The following is a 13201-nucleotide window of genomic DNA, read 5'->3' on the forward strand; positions in this document are numbered from 1 at the left end:
TACGTATATAGTGCTATATGAAAAAGGCTCAATGATATATTTTGTGTGAGAAGTAACATTCAGATTGATAATAAATCCTAACAGACTCCACCGCTCTGACGTCTGCTGTGTATTATTCCACAAACAGGAGGCGGTGAGCTTTGTCTGATTGAACGGTAGCCTTAGTAAAGTCACAAAGAAAAAGCAGCGCCGCGCTCCCTGAGGGTCTGTGTCTGGAAAAAAAGAAGGACTTACAGGTTTGTGCAGATGAAATGTGTGGTTCACCAGCTCTGTCAGCGCAGAAAGTAGCTGCGATTTGAAATGAAGTCAGTCATGTATTTCAAGCCGCAGAGGTCCACTCGCAATATTACAGAGAGGAGAAAGTTCAGTCAATCAGAGTCCAGTCCAATCAATGTCCACTGGAGGAAGCAGCTTTTATTTGAATACCATTTAATATTATTTTGTATTGCTGTCCCTACTTTTAAATCAAGCCTGAAATGTTACATTTATATATATACATATATATATATATATGTATATATATACATATATATATATATATGGAGGCTGTGTGATGCTCTGTGAAGCCAAATTGAAGCATAAAAAAGAGAAAAACAAATTAATAAAGTCATACAGGCAGGTCCAGTAAACGGGCCACTATCATGGAGCTGCAAATATGCCAATTATTATTATTTTATTTTATTTTTCTGAGCTCCATCATTCTTACATTTATTTTGCATCACAGTCTCTTCCTGCATTTACACAGTCAGTCCAGCAGTCGTGGAGCGTGCAGGTTTCTGCTTGAACCCCCAGAATGTGGTTCACAGCAGTGATGATGCAATCATCACTGTCAGTCATGAGCTCCTTCTTCTTCATCTTGAGGAAGAGGAGTAGTCTTAACACTGCTGAATCAAGTGAAGAGGGCGGCTGTTAGATGAGTTCAAATCCACACTCCTGAATGATTTCACCAATGGTAATGTCCATTTCCCATAAAATAAAGTAGAACTACATGTGCCTTTAACAGTAGCTGTAAATGTTCTTGTTCCTCTGGACCCATATTTATCACACAGAGTATTTATGAAGTCTGGTGGTGTGCGTGCATACACCATCTGTTATAAAAGTGATAACAAGCCATATAAAAATGACTATGAGAAATGTACAATTTGTCCAAATGGTGCAGAATGACAATGACAAGCACAGTGTGCTGTCCAGCTGTGTATATTAATGGTTACCAGTACAAATTCTAATATGGATCCCCCCTAAAATAAACTGTAAAACTGGAGTACAATAAGATTTCTATTACCAGAGAAACACACAGTATCATCTATAAAGAATATATAATTTCCCTCCTCTCAGCAATGTGTGCGTGGGGTGTGAATGCATATTCCTGTGTGTGTGTGTGTGCTGCCCGTTGACATGTCCCTCCCTCCCCTGACAGTTCTAATAGCCGGGAATGAGGCTTCATGCACTTCCTGAGGCCTCATTTGCATATGATTCACTGATGAGCTGCCACCGCTAACCAGCAACGCCAAACCAAAGCCCTATTAATATTCTCCCATTCAGGTTGTAAAGCACACAAACCTAATCAGCTTAGAAATTACTGTATGGAAACCATAATTACGCATGTTTAATTGCTTATCATCTGATGGGTACAAGTTTATTAGAAAATGTATTCATGGTAATTGCTTCCTGAGGTATCTGGTGTGCTACAATAGCATGTGATATCCTGTCAGCTCCCATTTGGGAGGATTAATGCGTTCTGAAAAAGTCACAAAATTAGATACTGTGTATTGCCTCTTTGGATGCTTGGTTTAACTCAAAGTGATTTTTAATTTAGGGATTTCTAAATTACTGCTTAAGCCTGGATAAGTCTTTGGAGTGAGATCCGTCAAAATCAGCATATCTTGGTCTTGTTAAGGAACGCTGGCAATATCACAGGGATATAAATGACTGTAAAGTAGGCGAATAACTGTGTAATCATGGTGCTACCAAAAAAAATACTCACGTACCATGCCTGGCAGGAGACGTTTCTACACTGTAAAGCTGTAAAATAAAAATGCAGGGGTGACACAGAAGTGAAAAGTCGCAGCCATGAAATGAGGAAGCACATCATGTAGGAGAGATTTGAAGTGAAGCCACCTCAAAGCCGGTGAATCATTCAGTCCTGAAAACAAGCAGATTAAAACACAGTGCAGGTCCCTGCGAGGCCACGCCAAGCCTGCCGGGTGGGTCTTGGACCTCAGTGTGTCTTACAGCTCCTGCCCACTGTTTGATGATGGTTTGTTGTAATCACTGCTGGCTCTCAGTCTCTCTGACACACTTGTAAAATCCATGCGAGAAAAATACAAGTCCAGTCCTCTGTGGCTCAGTGTTTCATTAAGTCAGTCATTCACATCCAGAGCTATTTGTTTTTATGAGGTGTAAAACATTTGATTGTATTCAGGATGAAATTAATTGCACAAAAATGATAACAAACAGGCAGTATGACGTTCGAGCATGTCAGTGGAGCAGACACGCTTCCACCTACACAGAGTGTTGCAAACCTGTTTTCTTTCAGGTTTGCTACATCTTTAGCTCAGCAGACAAACCAAGTGAGCTTATAGCAAGTCAGTAAAGTTTAACATCAAGCAGCTGTGTGAAGTGAGAAATGAACTTTTACTAAGCTCCATCTGTCATCAATCTATACAGATCAGAGCTGGTCTAATCTATTGATTTCTGTTGTGAGGTTGGATGTTTTAACATGGAGGTTTGTGTTGATTGACCTGTTTGTGGAGCCAGCCTCGAGTGGCCTCTTGAGGAACTGCAGTTGTTGACACATGTGCTTCATTTTACAGCCTTGCCGCCTGCTGCCTTTTGATCTACTCAGCATTTTGTGGAAACATAACTAGGCCTTTTTCATACAAGTGAATGCATGTATTGTATTGACAATACATGCATCAAATGAGTTAATTTCACCAACTTGTTTGATAAACTTTTCTGCTTTTATTCTCATATAGTTAGGAGTCCATGGACTAACAACCCAGACAATATTTCTGTGTGTGTTGATCCTTTTTAGCTCATTGTCTGGACATTTTTCCTTTTTGAAGACAACCAGTACAAGAAGAGTGCATAAAAAATTAGTTAGCACACGAGCTAAAAAGTCAAAGTGGATCTCTGAAAGTAATGAATAAAGGCAGTCTGAGTGGTCAGGGTATGCAGACTTGGAAGAAAGGAGCCTGTGATCCCTCCAGCTATTAAAGAGACGACAACAAAGAGCCACTTGAGCTGGCAGAGCTGTGCGGGTACATCAGACTAAATGTGTTGGGAACTGCTGCATCAGATAATTCAGCCAAAGTTTGGACTTGTTGTGAAATATTAAAGTTTGCTCTGATGGGTGAACTATCCCCTGAAGATAGTGAGGACCGGTCAACACCAATAATCATTTTGGGTACTAATGCACGTCCTGTTAAATGATAGGGGAAGAACCATCACTGTGATCAGATCCACTTGACTTGATTACATTAATAAAACTGCTTCATTTTAAATCTATGTCCACTTTTTGGATCAAAATCTTCTTAAGCTTTCAGAGCAACTGTGGATCGTTCAACTTTTGAATGATAACAACCAACATGCTGACAAACATGTCATTTCACCCGTGGAGAGGGGTTGGAAAATCCCAGAGTGTTTGCTCGCTGAAAAAAAAAACTGTCTGGGATGCTTTCCAGGATTTCCCAAAGAGAAAAGCCTTGTTGTTTTTTGTGGCTGGTGTTGTTGGTAGTGAATGGAGAGCAGATTGCAGAGGCTGTGCCTCTCATGTCTGTCCAAGGCCCCGATACCTTTGATCTTCTTAAGAAACAAACAAGCTTTTAAACTTGGCACTCGCAGCCAGTGTCTCTCCTCTTCTTCTCTCTGCTCGTCAAAACGCTGATCCTGAGAAAATTGATCTTGCATGAATAGTTTCTTGTGCCTATATGCGCTGACTTGTGGTTAAAACATAGACTCCGCCGTGTTGTCAGGGAAAACTTAGTTTTAAATCTGAATGTTAAACAGCAGATCGAACATGACGTCTGGCTGCACTGCAGCGCGCGCTGGCTCAGATGAACACAGAGGAGGTTTTACTAGAGAGCAGCTTCAGGATAAATCTTTGCAAAAGCTTTTTCCTCATCTTTAAACAAACTACTAAACCCACTTTACAACAGTGGTAATCAAACAGTGTTTTTAAGCATCTGATTTACTCTGCAAACAATATGTGTGGTGCTTTAAGATTAAACAAGGACGTAACACACATAGTATGCACCAATGACCAACAACCAAATGTAAGCAGATGTAAATGAGGCTGCAGGACATTTGTTATTTTTAAAGATGCATCCTCATTTCTTAAATAACTAGTTTGAAACTACAGCTCACAGTGGATGCAGCCATTTGGTTTGGGTGTTGGATAACAGACCCTGGGAGTGATGATGCTCTGATTAGCCATTGTTTGAAGTATACTTTAAAAACAGTTCATGTTGCTCATTCAAACACAACAATGTCCACAGTCAAACATCCAGTGTCCACCTAAACTTAAAATACAGACAAAGAGGTGGAGCTGGAGGCGGGCAGCCAGCTGCCGATGAAGGTAGCTTGTGCTGTGATTTGGTACCAGAATTATTATTATAATGATAATAAGTGAGGTATAAAAACAACAAAAGAAAATCACCACACTCATGGGAATCATCCATCAATAGAGACCAAAGGCGCTTTTGTACCAGGTTGTAAACATGTTTATTTCTGTTTGAAAAGTTGGCCGTTTTAAATGGGAGTTTATGGGAACAGACTCACTTTTTGGAGCCAGACCCTACAGCAGGCGAGGGCCACATAGACTACCATAAAAAAATCAAAGGGCCACTAATGTTTTTAAATAAATAATATTTAAATAAATATCTACTTGAGTGTGTGGTAGAGGCATGTTGGAGCATCTGCCCACACACACACACACAGTGCAGAGGAGCACAGGTAGTGTGAAGTTAGTTTTAGAGTTAAAAGTAAAGAAAGAGCGGGTGTCAATGGTAATGCTGTGCTTAACAGCTGAATGTTGCTGCCTTGTGTTAATTTTTGGGCAGATATTGATGGCTGCGTTGAGGGAACACGGGGGGCCACGGGTCTGGCCCACAGGCCGTACTTTGCCTAGGTCTGCCCTAGAGGCTGCTTTATGTCTCAGCCCCAGAGGTGTGCGACTCAAACAATGACACACAAGTGCTATCACACAGTACACTAAAAGATGTCACTGTTAGCGGTGCATAGAGCAGCCATCTTTTGATCAGTGTTGGTGTCAGACCTTAACTGGGTGTTCCAGTTGAAATGTTTATTGGAATGAGGTCTGACCCATTGAAGGTCTGTGATCCCCCAGGTTGAGAAGTCAGTCATTATTATTTACATTTCCAGTCTTATCAATAAGCCTTGGGATAGATTGGGTATTGGGGATGTGCGTGTGTTTTGTTAGGATTCAGGTGGATTCAAAAGTCAAAGATTCAACATTAAACCATATTTTGTGAGGCAAACTTGATCATCGACCAATAATGTTGTTACCATGGTGAGGACACATGAATCATCGGTGTTATCTGGGTCAGATGGACGGCTTTATGTCATGATATTTGGTGAAGAGATGAAGGTGAAAAGTCTCAGTCAACATCTGTCTGAGCAGAAAAGACAATCAGGAGGCAAATCTTCTCTCATTACCCCTCCTTACTTCCTTCTCTGTACTTATTAATGGCCATACAGCAGCCACAATGACATTTTACACTGTCTCATCTTCGTCCCATCATGCATCTGGGGAATACCCTGGCATTTGGCAGCAGTGTTTTTTCTTCTTTTCTTATCAGTGTCTGCTGCGGCGGCGGCGGCAGTGCTGACCAGCACGACTTCAATCCTGCTCACTGTCACTCATCATAAGTGAGTTTATCAACACATATCTAATCGCTGCTCTCCGCAGGGACCTTAACCATTTGCATACTAAGATTGCTTTCTTTTGCTCGGCTGAGAACGCACCTCCTTTGCATAATTATTAATGATAAAGAGATGGTGAACAAACGTGTCAGAAGGTATTGGCATCGAGTATACAACGGGATTCTAAAGGATCTGTTTAGCAACACGCCGGAAGGAGAGATGAGGGCAGAGGGGAGGCGAGCTGAGAGCAACACTGTCAAGGGATGCACTTTTGCATGAGGGGAAGGGGTTAATTAAAGGGCCATGGATGGAAAATATAGAGAGGTGTGGAATGGTTTTGTAATTTAAATTGTAGTTTAAGTGAGACGCCCACTGAGAATAAAACAGAATAAAATAAATAAGAATCAATAATCTTTATTATCATTATGTATAGCACAACAAACTTTGTTCGGTAGCTCAGAAAGGGCAACATATACAAATACAAAACAAAAAATAATAATAAAAATAGAGGTGTATTGTCAAGTCCAGCAGGATGGTATAAAACGTAGTGCACATCACAGACTTTAGCACAGGGTGTGACCGGTGTGAGCGCCTATAGGGGGGAGGTGTGTGTGTGTGTGTGTGTGTGTGTGTGTGTGTGTGTGTGTGTGTGTGTGTGAGCAGGGGGAGTGATTGATTTCACAGCTCTGGGGAAGAAGCTGTGTCTCAGTCTGCTTGTATGAGTCTTGATGTTTCTATACCTCTTCTTGGAAGGAAGAGGCACAAACAGCCTGTTGCCCAGGCAGGTGGGGTCTGCAGCAACACGCCCGGCCGTCCTCTGGATCCCATCAGCCTATAGAGAGTAAACGGACAAATTAAAAAAAAAAACTATAGGCGGACAAGAGGATAAAATATATAACATATAATTACGTGAAAAATTATATGTATTGCTTCAGTAGAAGGAAAACGCACAGTGGTGAACATGTTAACATACAGCAGAGTCAGTGCTGTAGCTGCTCATTTCAGTATTTCTGCTGTGTACCATTAAAGCAGCAGGCCCATATTGTCTGTCATCTGTTGTCTGTAATTACCACTTTTTACACTGTCGTACCCTCTGTGGGTAATGTTCAGCGTCTATACCAGAAGGGTTTCATCTGAATAGTTTAACTGTTTGCCACTTTATATGAAACAGCTGCACTCTTTTTACAGGACAGGATAAATAAGTCACACACACTGTTTGTGGGTGGGGAGCTGGAGGAGGTTTGAGGCTCCCTCCCCGTGTTCTCGGCTTAAACACAGGCCTGTATACGCCCCCTCTGCACCGTATAATAGCATGATATTAAAAGTGCCCACAGCGACTGTTAAGTCACGGCGGCACATTTGCGCCACGATGGATGACCTTTGGTAAATCTTAATGAGGCTTTTTTCACGACTTTCCAAAGCAAAACATAGCGTAGCGTGTAGCGTAACAACAGCTGTGTGAAAAATGTGAGCGGCAGGAAATTAAATCGCTGTTCTGCGTGTAGCTGCAGCATGCTAGCTTTTAGCTTCACAGCGCTGAAGACGTGTGGTGTGCAATGTGTTTGCACCTGCTTCTGCAGCATTAAGAATGATCTCAGGGGTCACGAGGGGTCATCGCTACTCTCTTTCAACAAATAACTGATAATGACCTTTGACCTTTCTTTTTTACATGAGAATTGACATCAGTATTCCACCCCCCCACACACACACATACACACACCCATTCTCAGGACCATTTGAAATGACAGTCCTCAAAATTCTAATTTGATTTTTCTTTTTTAATGAACCCATCCAGAGGTGGGGAGAGGAGGAAGGAGGTGCATTTGGGAGGAGGGGTGGAGTCGGGGGAGGCAAGCTTTTGGGCTCATCTGCATCACAGATTAGGATGCTTAGAGAAAAATCAACCATCCATGATTCATTACATGTTTCCTGCTGAGCCTCTGAGATGGCAACCATCCTAGCAACAGGATCCTAGCAACAGCAACAACCGCTCCGCTGCCACGGCAGCCTATCAGGAACTTTGATGCCTGATCAAAATTTAGCCAATGACAAGGGGCGGCCATGTTAAAGGCGTGATGATGCGTTTCCCTGTGCAGCTGGTCAGAGGTTATTTGGGGCTCTGAACTCAGTGAACAAACACATCTCTGTGTGTGTGTGTGTGTTTGTGTGTGTGTATTCTCTGCAGATTATCTGAGTGTGTCATTCATACTGACATGTTGTGTTAATGTGTATGACATCATGCTGTTTTAATAATACATATAAACAGGTATCTGAAACAAAGACATGCTTGGTTAAGACATGGTGGTGTTGTATATAACAAATGTGCAGGCAGTTTTAAGAAATGAAATAATAATTTAAATAACTTAAATGTACTTACCACTCTTCACTTCTCACATATTGTCTCATAAGATGACTAGTAACAGGATATCTTATTGAAAACAAGCATATGATCTTTCTCTTCCATGAAGTTCATCAACTGCCCATTTATTTTGTCTCAGTGTAATATGGTTAATCTTTAATATTCAACCAGGATCATGTTTCAGGGGGACCACAAAGTGATGGACCTGATCAGGCTAATAATAAGAAGAAGGCTATGAAATCAATGTTCACCTCCTGAGCAGCAGACTTCAGTAACTACACAAAGCCGAGGCTTTAAAAACACACACATCCCAGCCAGTCACTCCTGGTGTTGTGGTTTTTGTTCCTTGTTTTCATATTTGATCATCTGTTTCTGTATTTTTTTCTTGTGTTTTATTTGTATAAGCACGTATTGTCAAATTGATGAGGAAGTGCTTAAACATGTCTCAACATAACACTCATAATAGTAATAATCTAATCTTAACAGTACATGTTAAGAGGTGTGATATGTGGCCTAAAAGGATTTGAGTGTCTTTGACCAGTGCTGAATTGTGATGGCGGCAGCAGCATCTCCAAAACAGTGACAGGGTTCTGAGCCACCATGACCTATGAAGACCCTGACCCTATGCTGACTGCCTCATGTTTACATAATTACCTCTGTTCTGCTCTCTTAGAAAAAAGTCTTCAGAATATGAACATCTTTCTCTCCAATAATCCTAATCCGTGCACATTTTGTAGTTACATTTGAGGCTTTTTGTCAAAGACCTAGAGCCTACATACAGCTTAATGATGATAGTGTTGATTTACAGCGTCCTCCTCTCACATGTAAATGATTCAAAAGTGTGGGATGTTTGTTCACCTGCTTCACCGTAATCATACATCATTATTCAAGGAGCGCTTTCACCGCCGTCTCATGTCAGACGGGTCTGATCTCCACTTCAAAGGGACATGCTCTGTGCCTGTCCAAATGGTCTGATAATATTCAGTGTGATAATACATGACACTGATGTCTTCTTCTCTACTTTGGAGTAATCTCTCTCTCTCTCTCTCTCTCTCTGCAGACGCAGGGTTCCCATCTTCCTGCACAACTTCAAATAAAGGCACACACAAAAAGCTGAAAATGTCCGTACACTATCCAGGTGTTACTGTGACCTAAAAAGTTACACAAACTTTATGATGGATACAGACATTTAAACAGCAGGTTTGTGAGTGTTCTGCCTTGTTTCAACTAAAAGTGATTTTAGACACGTTGGTCTCACTGCACGTATGTTTTCGTACAAGCCTGTGCTGATTGCACGCCGCAGGAGGGAGCTGTTTTTGTCATTAAGGAACCTGTAGATTATTCCTCTATATTTTAGTCTCACAGTTTGAACCTACACTTTTCTGGATTCAGGACTCCAATCAGCACAGTTTTGTTGTACTTATATACAGTCTGCTCTGAAACACATTTCAGCACAAAATACCAGCTGGACAAAAAATCCTCTTCTTCTTCTTCTTCTTCTTCTTCTTCTTCTTTGCTAGCACAAAAGCAGGAAGTAACACCTGCTGCATTTTGACTGTAGTTTCCTTCTGATCGGCTTTTCTCATAACTTCAGCTGGAGGATTTCATTTGAACCTGCAGCACCTCTCTGATGGGCCTGAGTGAAACGCTTCTGGAAATCCATCACAGTCAGAAAGAGAGGATACACCTGAGACAAGCTAAAAAAAAATAATAACAGGAAATAAATCATACTGTGAAAGCAGAAGCAGATGCTAATGCTTTGGTCTGGATTTAAATATTTGTGGCTGTGGAGCAGGGATGTTGTTCCTGGAAGTAAAGACACTGAAAGGCGCTTCCAGTGCACATGGTGCTTGATTTATTAGAAGTAAACACAGCTAATGGACTCAGTGGTTAGTTTCACATTAGCTTTACTATTGCATTATGTTCATTTTGTAAATTATCATACCATTAAGCATAAAATAGGCTAATAAAGTGCATAGTGTCTGCTTTGACTCCTCTCTGGCTCCACTCTCTTATCCATGTAGTCACTTCTGCGTCACATCCAGGTCGTCAGAGTGACATCAGGTGGTTAATATAGTGTTGTTGCTCTGATCTTTAAGGCGACCTAAACTGTCTCCTGGGTGTCTTCCAAGTTTTGTCCCACCAGCAGTGCAAACTGTACCTGCTGTTCCACACTGAGCTCATCTGTCCTGGGATTAAGTGACAATCAGACTGTCCAGACAGATTTCTTCCCCCTGAGTCAGATTTACTCCACTATCACTTCGTTCAGGCTGTCATTCGGTGCACTGCAGTCATAAAAACACCCTTAACCACACCGGACGTGTAGTTATTATATTTACCCTCCAACTCGTACACAAACACAAAAGTAGAAGCTTCTGTTCGGACTAACAGAAATCCTTCCTCCATTCCTAAGACAAGCAGCATTAATACTGCTAATGCAATAAGCAAACATACAGAGCGGACACAAAGAATCAATCACTGAGGAGAATTTATTATGTTTTACTTGGATGAATGTCAAAAATGAGCCACTTGCCAAATGTGCTAAGAAACTGTCCACAGATTTATGTTCTGTTTCACAGTCATTCATCTGACATTCAAGCTATAGTATTGGAAAAGCTATTATTGTAGGCGGAGGTGTGAATCTGCCAGTTATTGTCTAAAGGATACTTGTTGGGATGTTTCCTGTCTCCTAATCTGCTGAGTGCACCCTCAGAAAAAAAAATCTCACTCCAATTTAGCTCCACCTAAACCCCTGTCTGACAGCTGTCCCTAAATAAAATAAAAATAAAAACACGTGCAGGTGTTTATTTTGTTGTGTATGTTCTGTTTTACTGCCATCGGGTAGCAAAACCTGTAAAATGGTTTCAAATCATCTCCAAGCTTCTTTCATTATATTATAATCCCTGAAAGTCCTTGACGGGCAACAAAAGCTTGTGAGTAGCGACTGAGTGACGACTGCTCAGTGCTCGTTTGATAAAACCAATTACATGTCGCTGGTAGAAAAAAACCAACATCTGTGTTTGAGTTTGTTCCTCCTCATGTTGGTTTAATCCATCAGGAGTGGTTTCATTGATTCAGGCCCGATCTCCGGTCTGAAAAACCCTGTTTTATTATTATAACAATGAAGAGACCATGCTCACTTTCACTGTATTCACTTGTACTATGTTCGTCTGGTTTGATATAAATAAAATATGCACAAATCAGGTGGTTATAGTTCAAGGTCAATCAAATGATGGAACATCTGGTATCTGAGGTTAAAATATGTTCAGATTTTAGAGGATGTAATTCACATTTATCTGTCAATTATTTATTATTTTAACAAACTGCCATGTGTCTATAAAATGTGTGGATTTACAAACATGTGACTGATTTTCATCCTCTCTGTCCTGTCTACCTCTTCTTCTCCTCCTCTACCCGGCCAACTGTCAGCAGGATGGGTCCCTTGTAAGCCGGGTCCTGTTCAAGCTTTCTTCCTGTTAATAGGGAGTTTTTCTTGCCACTGTTTGCTTGCTCTGGGGGTCAGGCTCTGGATTTCTTGTAAAGCACCTACATTTACCTGATTGTAAAATGTGCTATATAAATAAAACTGAATTAAACTGAATTGATTTTACATCCATTTCAACAATGTGGGTTTGGAGACATTTGTAATAATACATAATAATAAAAATAAATGAAGGTATGGAATGGTTTTAAGATGGTTTCTCTTTAATTGAAATAAGACGTTTTAAAATTTATAGTGGCCGAAACTATTTAAAATGCTGTGTTTTCTTACTGTATAACCAGAACAAAGTGACATCACTCTCTCTGATGAAAAAGCATACAATCAGTGAAGACCTTTCTCGGCCTAAGGCAACACTCTGCAGTAGAATAAAAAAAACTACACAGTCCTCTTTTTTCTGAACCTCCCTCCACCCAGATATTTTCCATACAGTCTGTAACTGTGTTTTTTAAGTGTTATTTTGTTCACAACACCTATTTATAGTTTCTTGCTATACAGTACTTTCTGCCTCTCTCCTGTCAGACAGGGTTGTGTTGCTCTCTTTATTCTCGCTCTGCTGTATTGAGGGCAGATCCTTACATTTAACATCACTCCTCTCCTTGTGGTGATGGGTGTCGATAGGTGCTTCACTTCATTCGGGTGCTTTTTCTTTTAAAAGGAGGCAGACAGGGAGCTTGACAGTGAGCTGTCACTCTGCCTTCGCTCCTCAGGAGGTAGACATGCTCGGAGTGGAAGTCAATAGGAGGATTTCACAGTTTTTGTGACGACTTGAAGAGAAGGAGGAGGAGGAGGAGGCCTGTAAAATTTAAAGCAATGGAGGGAGATGGGCCGCTGCCTCCACACTGTCTAATTAAACCCTTAGAGACCACTGGCTGCATGGGAACAGGGGCCAAATGAGTTGCTGGGTCACATGCATGCGTTCTGCCACATGAATAATACAAAACACTGCAGGCTCATTCAAAATAATCTTCCAGGCTCGGCCCATGTGACAGGAAAATCCAGGCGGTTTTGTTCCTGCTCCTATTCAATAACTGTGCTTAGGAGAGCAGGTGGTAAATATTCACACATACAACAGTAAGAGACGATGCAGCTCAGGGGACATACTGGATTGCAAAGTTTGATACCTTTATTTTAAAAGTGAAATTTGAAACTTTTTACACATTTTCAGATATGTGATATGAAAGGAATGGTCTTATCGAAAACATCAGCAAATTGGAACTCTTTGGGGCTTTTTAGTGCCTTTCAGCTCGTTGTTTTGGTACTGTGTTCATTCATTTAAACCAGCAGTGTGCTTCTGGTTTTCACTAGAGAGATAGTCCGTGGGCCACACGAGATGTTGGTACCACTCAAGGTGGCAAAGGTTGCTTCTACTTTTTGAAAAAATACATGTCTGTAGTCAACATTTTGGTATGATAACCCTATTGAAGTCACAGCTAAATTATTGTTATCAGCTTATAAAG

Source organism: Parambassis ranga, chromosome 20, assembly GCF_900634625.1.
Source record: "Parambassis ranga chromosome 20, fParRan2.1, whole genome shotgun sequence".
Classification (NCBI taxonomy): Eukaryota; Metazoa; Chordata; class Actinopteri; family Ambassidae; genus Parambassis; species Parambassis ranga.